This window comes from Carcharodon carcharias, chromosome 37 (assembly GCF_017639515.1).
Source record: "Carcharodon carcharias isolate sCarCar2 chromosome 37, sCarCar2.pri, whole genome shotgun sequence".
Classification (NCBI taxonomy): Eukaryota; Metazoa; Chordata; class Chondrichthyes; order Lamniformes; family Lamnidae; genus Carcharodon; species Carcharodon carcharias.
Window position 1 is genome coordinate 5,391,309 of NC_054503.1, and position 6,079 is coordinate 5,397,387.

Below are 6,079 nucleotides of genomic sequence, written 5' to 3' on the forward strand. Positions count from 1 at the left end.
TTGAATGTCACTATTACTACACTGTCTCTGGATATCTGTGTTTCACTCCCACTGAAATAAACGTTCACGGATTTGTTTCACCCTCTCTCTCTCTCTCAGGGTCCCCCCCCTCTCTCTCTCTCGGTCTCTCTCAGAGTCTCTCTCTCTCTCTCTCGGTCTCTCAGGGTCTCTCTCTCTCTCTCAGTCCCTCTCTCTCTCGATGTCTCTCTCTCAGGGTCCCCCCCCTCTCTCTCTCTCTCTCGGTCTCTCTCAGGGTCTCTCTCTCTCTCTCTCTCTCTCGGTCTCTCAGCCTCTCTCAGGGTCCCTCTCTCTCTCTCTCAGGGACCCCCCCTCTCTCTCTCCCTCTCAGGATCCCTCTCTCTCTCTCTCTCTCTCTCTCAGGGTCCCTCTCTCTCTCTCTCAGGGACCCTCCCTCTCTCTCTCCCTCTCAGGATCCCTCTCTCTCTCCCTCTCTCTCTCAGGGTCCCTCTCTCTCGGTGTCTCTCAGGGTCCCTCTTTCTTGGTGTCTCTCAGGGTTCCTCTCTCTCTCTCGGTCCCTCTCTCTCTCTCTCTCTCTCTCTCTCTCTCAGGGTCCCCCTCCCTCTCTCTCTCCCTCTCTCTCTCTGTCTCTCTCAGGGTCCCCCTCCCTCTCTCTCTCCCTCTCTCTCTCGGTCTCCCTCAGGGTCCCCCTCCCTCTCTCCCTCTCTCTCTCGGTCTCCCTCAGGGTCCCTCTCTCTCTCAGCCATTCTCTCAGTCTGTCTCCCTCTCAGGCCATCTGTCTGTCTGTCTGTCTGTCTCTCAGGCTGTCTTTCTCTCTCTTGGGCTCTCTCTCTTTCCTTTTTCTTTATCTCTCTGATGACAGGCACGTCACATCCAACACCCGTAGCTCTGGGGGAAATCCTGTCGCCTGGTCACTGGTGTGAGCCTGCGGGTAGGGTGCTGCCCCCACTGTCCGCGGGGAATAGTGAGGGAGGGTCTGCTGGGAGATCCGAACCGCAGAGACTAGAACACACACACCATCTTTCCTCAGAGGATCTGTCTCTTGGAGCTGCAAAAGAAGGAGCATCACAGCAGAGACCAAATCTCCAGAGACTTCAGAACGGGTATCCAGTCAAACCAGAACACCCCAGGCAGGTCTCCTTCTCTCTGCACTTGCAAAATAAGACATTTCCTACACATGACAACACAGCCGAACCTCTTTGACCCCACTGAATTCCCTTTTCATGCAAGCCTGTGACCTCCACAGAGAGCAGCACGAAACATAGGTTTTCACACTCTCCTGTAATGTGACAGTTGTCGCATTGCAGTCCCCACAACCCTTGGTCCTGCTAGCTATTATTTCAGTCTTCCTACTGCCTACTGGAGAGCCAAGACTGTGGGAGGTGGGTGACTCCTGGAGCTTCCAACCCTCCCAGATCCGTTGCGGGATTGTGGAGTGATCTCCTGGATATTGCTGCAGTGGAGATGGACTTCAGTGGAAGATAGGAACTCCAATGATCAAATACGGTTAATCCGATAAAGTTGGATTTAAAAGCTAGTCTCAGTAATGTGACAATGAAGCAACCAATCAAAACCCCATCTGGTTCACTAATGCCCTTTAGGGAAGGAAATCTGTCCTTATCTGCTTTTGGATTACAGCTAACACATGTGGCTCCTCACGCTGTACAGAAGTATCAAGGGAGCTGAGGTGACCCTCGATTGGTGTAATTAGATTGAATCTTTTAATAATTCATTTGTGGGATGTGGGCATCACTGGCTGGGCCCAGCATTTATTGCCCATCCCTAATTGCCCCTTGAGAAGGTGGGGGTGAGCTGCCTTCTTGAACCGCTGCAGTCCCTGTGGTGTAGGTACACCCACCGTGCTGTTAGGGAGGGAGTTCCAGGATTTTGACCCAGCGACAGTGAAGGAACAGCCAATATATTTCCAAGTCAGGACGGTGAGTGGCTCGGAGGGGAACTTGCAGGTGGTGGTGTTCCCCATGTGTCTGCTGCCCTTGTCCTTCTAGATGGTAGTGATTGTGGGTTTGGAAGGTGCTGTCAAAGGAGCCGTGGTGAATTTCTGCAGTGCATCTTGTAGATGGTACACACACTGCTGCTACTGTGCGTCGGTGATGGAGGGAGTGAATGTTTGTGGATGGGATGCCAATCAAGCAGGGCTGCTTTGTCCTGGATGGTGTCGAGCTTCTTGAGTGTTGTGGGAGCTGCCCTCATCCAGGCAAGTGGAGAGTATTCCATCACACTCCTGACTTGTGCCTTGTAGATGGTGGACAGGCTTTGGGGAGTCAGGAGGTGAGTTACTCTGCACAGTATTCCCAGCCTCTGACCTGCTCTTGCAGCCACAGTATTTATCTGGCTGGTCCAGTTACACTCCTTCCTTTGAAAGGGTGGTGATGAGCAACTTTCTTAAATACAACTGAGTGTCCCACTCAGCCATTTCAGAGGGACATTTAAGAGTCAATCACATCGCTGTGGGGTCTGGAGTCACACGTAGGCCAGACCGGGTAAGGATGGCAGATTTCTTTCCCTAAAGGGGCGTTAGCGAACCAGTTGGGTTTTTCTGATTGGTTGTTTCATAGTCACATTGTTGAGACTAGCTTTTAATTCCAAATGTATTTAAATTAACTGTGTTTAGATTCCTCCAGTTAGCATGGTGGGATTTGAACTTGTGGACTTGGATCAATAGTCCAGACCTCTAGATTGCCAGTCCAGTAACATTAACACTCTGCTACCAGACAGCACGGAAACTGGACCATGCTGGTGTTTCTGCTCCCCACGAGCTTCCTTCCCACCCCCTCTCCACCTCACCCCCCCCACCATATCCTTCTATCCCTTTCTCCCTCATGTGTTTATCCAGCTTCCCCCCTTGAATATATCTAAACTATTCCCCTCGATCACTCCCTGTGGGAGCGATTCTCCCCACTCTCTGATTAAGGAAGTTTCTACTGAATTCCCCCACTGGATTTATTAGTGACCACTTTATATCGATGGACTCTAGTTCTGGTCTCGCCCGCGACCGGAAACATCATCTCGACGTCTACCCTGTCAAAACCGCTTTCATCATTTTAAATTCCTCTATCAGGGCACCCCTCAGCCTTCTGTTTTCTAGAGGAGAACCCCCGATCCCATTGGGACCCCTCCCAATCCCATCGGCTCACCCCCAAAGCATTGCTCCCCAGTCCCATAGCCCACCCCCCCACCCCCCCCCATCACCCCCAGTTCCCGGGAGCAGGTTTCCTGTCTCGGTTACAAGGGTTAAATCCTGTCACTTGTTGCAAGGGTTAAAGATTCAGTGAAGGCTGAGTTTGCAGAGCTCCTGCAGTCAGGGTTGCATGGTTTCATACTTGGCGCCACCTAAGTATAGGCCAAGTGCTCTTTTGAGAGAGGATCTGTCTGTAACAGCACAGAGGCAAAGAGAAAGTGTAGAAACTGAACTGAAACCACGGCGGCCACACATTCTGTTTGGAGTTTTTGTCAAAGTTTGCTACAAGCTGTAATGTGACAGGAATGTATTTTGACCACGGGAGTGTGTAACATGTTGAGAGTCTGCTGTGCTGCACGCTCCATCAGGAGGTACGCCTTTAAATAGCTCTCCTCATCTTGTTCAACTTCAAAGATAGGACCAGGGTGGGTGGCCAGATGGCACAGTGCTTGCGCTCCGAGCCAGCTTGTACCAAGTAAAACACACACACACACACACACACACCACACACTCCAGGACAGACAGCTGCCTCTGTCTGTCCATCGCTCCCCTCCCCTCCCATCAGCCTCCCCCGAGAGCCAACCCAACCCTCGCACTCCCACTGAGCTCCGTCTGCTGTACCTCCCCCAGAGATGGTTCACATTCCTCTCCCAGCTCTCCTGGTGGCTCGGGGTGGGGTGGAGGTGTTGGGGCTGCTTGTGGCTGGTTGATGGGGGGGGTGGGGTGGTGGGGGGGTAAGGTGACAATTTTGAAAACCGAGATTGATGCTCATTGGATAAGGGGGATTAAGGGTTAGGGAGGCGGAGTGGGTAGATGGAACTAAATTACAGCTCAGATGTGGTCTAATTCAATGGAACAGGCTGAAGGGGACGAATGGCCTCCTGCTGTCCCCACAGCCTTAGTGCCGTTCGCATGCTCGATAGCAGACTCCTGAAGCTCAATGTGGAACGCAGTCACTGCGGGAGACTCAACAGCTTGAGACTAACTTGGCAATACTCAAATTCTGTACTACTAAACCACTTAAATGATTTCAAAAGGAAATTGGATGAGCACTTCAAGGAAATAAACCTGCAGACGACAGGAATAGAGAGGAGGAGTGGGACCAGCTGGATCGCTTTGCAGAGAACTGGCATGTCGATGGGCCGAATGGCCTCCTGTTCTGTAAGTGGCTCTATGACTCCCTGGGGGACAGAGGGAAGACTTTAGGGATTGTCCTCAAAGCATCACTGAAGAGGTCAAACATCCCCACAGACTCCTGGGAGCCCCTGGCTTGTGACTGACGCTCATCCGGGAAGGGGCCGAACACATTGAGGCTTCGATGGGAAGGTGCAGGGGGGTGAGGCTTGAGGCGTCCGAGGGAGCGCACCAACCTCCAAACGACTCGTCCACTCCACCCTGCCCCACATGAAGCAGAGTCTGCAGATCACACACTGGGCTGGTCAGCCACCTCAGAACCCATCGAACCCGAGTGGAATCAACTCATCTGCCCAAGGAGAGAGTGTCCCTGATCACTCAGAGCCAAGGAACTCGCAGGCAGGAGGCAGGAACATTCAAGAACTTGGCTCAGAAGGGACGGAGGAGAGAGACTGATTCCAGAATGAGTTTTCTCAATGTCCCAGGAAGTGTCCACTGCATCAGCCTCTGCTCCTTACTGAGTTTAGTTACTGACTGCTGCCTCCACACCTGGTGTTGAACTAAATCCAGCTTCACTCTGTCCCTTTAAACCTCTGAACTGAGGTAACTCAGTCCTGACACCTTTCAGTCCAGCATCAAGTCCTCCTTTGTTGCTGGAAAGTTAAAGGGATGAAGCTCCTGGGAATCTGCTCCTTCCTCCCTCTCTCTCTTTCCCACACTCCCTCTCTCTCCCATTCGCCTCTCCCTCTCTCTCTTTCCCACACTCCCTCTCTCTCCCATTCGCCTCTCCCTCTCTCTCTTTCCCACACTCCCTCTCTCTCTTTCCCACACTCCCTCTCTCTCCCATTCGCCTCTCCCTCTCTCTCTTTCCCACACTCCTTCTCTCTCCCATTCGCCTCTCCCTCTCTCTCTTTCCCACACTCCCTCTCTCTCTTTCCCACACTCCCTCTCTCTCCCATTCGCCTCTCCCTCTCTCTCTTTCCCACACTCCCTCTCTCTCCCATTCGCCTCTCCCTCTCTCTTTCCCACACTCCCTCTCTCTCCCATTCGCCTCTCCCTCTCTCTCTTTCCCACACTCCCTCTCTCTCCCATTCGCCTCTCCCTCTCTCTCTTTCCCACACTCCCTCTCTCTCCCATTCGCCTCTCCCTCTCTCTCTTTCCCACACTCCCTCTCTCTCCCATTTGCCTCTCCCTCTCTCTCTTTCCCACACTCCGTCTCTCTCCCTCTCTCCTTATCTCTTTCCCTCCCTCTCACTATCTCTCTCCACCTCCCTCTCCTTCACTCTCTCCCTCCATCTCTCTGTCTCCCTCCCTCCCTCTCGGTCTCCCTCTCTCTTGGTCTTTCCCCCACTCCGAACTTTCTCTCCCTCCTTCCCTCTCCTCTATCCCCCTCCTCCCTTCTCTCTTCCCCTCCCTCTCTCCTCCTCTCTGTCTCTCTTTCCCTCCCCACTCTCTCTTTCCCTCCCCCTCTTTCCCTCCCCCCTTTTTCTATCCCCCCTCTCTTTCCATCCCTCCCCTCTCTTTCCATCCCTCCCTACCTCCTCCCTCCCTTTCTCCCTCCCTCTCTCCGTCCCCCTCTCTTTCTATCCCCCCTATCTCTTTCCCTCCCTCCCCTCTCTTTCCCTCCCTTTCTCCCTCCTTCTCTTTCCATCCCCCTCTCTTTTTATCCCCCACCTCTCTTTCCCTCCCTTTCTCCCTCCCTCTCTTTCCGTCCCCCTCTCTTTCTATCCCCCTCCTCTCTTTCCCTCCCTTTCTCCCTCCCTCTCT